Source organism: Canis aureus, chromosome 14 (assembly GCF_053574225.1).
Source record: "Canis aureus isolate CA01 chromosome 14, VMU_Caureus_v.1.0, whole genome shotgun sequence".
In the NCBI taxonomy this organism is placed as follows: Eukaryota; Metazoa; Chordata; class Mammalia; order Carnivora; family Canidae; genus Canis; species Canis aureus.
Genome location: NC_135624.1, coordinates 27,081,263 through 27,082,464, shown reverse-complemented (window position 1 = coordinate 27,082,464; position 1,202 = coordinate 27,081,263). Strand labels below are relative to the sequence as shown.

Here is a 1,202-nt window from a genome sequence, read left to right as displayed (position 1 = left end):
TTTTGGCAGTATTTTTTCCTACTTTGTCAACTATAAACATAAAGTGCTTAAGAAATGGGATATTTTTTATGTGACACTTGTTTTTGAGGAAAATTTTTTAAAAAATATTTTATTTATTTGAGAGAAAGAGAGAGAGAGAGAGCACAAGTGAGGGGGAGGAGCAGAGGGAGAGGGACAGGTGGACCCCAGGGTGAGCTGGGAATCTGAGGACATGGGGCTTGATCCCAGGACGCTGGGAAAATGACCTGAGCTGAAGGCAGATGCTTCACTGACTGAGCCGGCCAGGTGTCCCTGAAGAGAATTTTTTAAAAAGCAAAACATGTTTATACCTGAAAATAAAGTGCTATGAACAAGTTATTTGTATTTGAGAGGAAATAGAAGGATTGGTACTCCTACTTCTGGCAGCTGTAGCCTAGTCCCTGTAGTTAAAGTTGTGGCATTAAAGCACAGTCTGCTGGGGATTGCTAAACATGGAATACCCGTCTCCCTGCATCTCTCTGGGAGATGTTGAACTGCCATTTCTTTGCAGCACAGCACACAGCCTAAGAAATGACTCCAATCTCCTTGGAGGACAGAAGAAACAAATCTTGCTGCAAGAGGTCACTATGCACTCCTGCCAGGTGTCAGCAGCAGCCCAAGCAGAGACAGGCTGATCCCATTAAATAGTGTGGGTCTGAACCCCTGCCCCTGCCCCTAAAAGTCAACAGCCTGATTAGCTTGTCAGAGGGAATAAATGTAGGTTTTGCACCATATGAGTGTTTATGTGTGTTCATGCATGCATGCCTGTGTGTCTAGTAATTTCTCTCAGTATCACCTATCCTTTGACGTTCTAAAACAAGTTAATATTCAGAACAAAACACAATTAGGAAAAGTTTTTAATTAGCAATAATTGCGCCTCGGATAAACCTCATTGGCTACTATACTGCCACTGTGCAAAGCTAGAACAAAACACAATTAAAACCCCAAATATGTTAGTTGACTCTAAAATTTTGGAAGCCCAGAGGGCAAAGAATAGTTGGAATATTCTTTAAAAAGCGGGGGGGGGGGGGGGGGCAGCCCCTGTGGCGCAGAGGTTTAGCGCCGCCTGCAGCACGGGGTGTGATCCTGGAGACCCAGGATCGAGTCCCACGACGGTCTCCCTGAGTGGAGCCTGCTTCTCCCTCTGCCTGTGTCTCTGCCTCTCTCTTTCTCTCTCTCTCTGA

General features: G+C 45.2%; 1 pseudogene; it reads right to left on the bottom strand.

The window, feature by feature from the left end:
- Positions 1-825: 825 nt before the first annotated feature.
- Positions 826-940, bottom strand: LOC144283859 (U4 spliceosomal RNA; annotated as a pseudogene).
- Between the last annotated feature and the right edge of the window lie 262 nt (positions 941-1,202).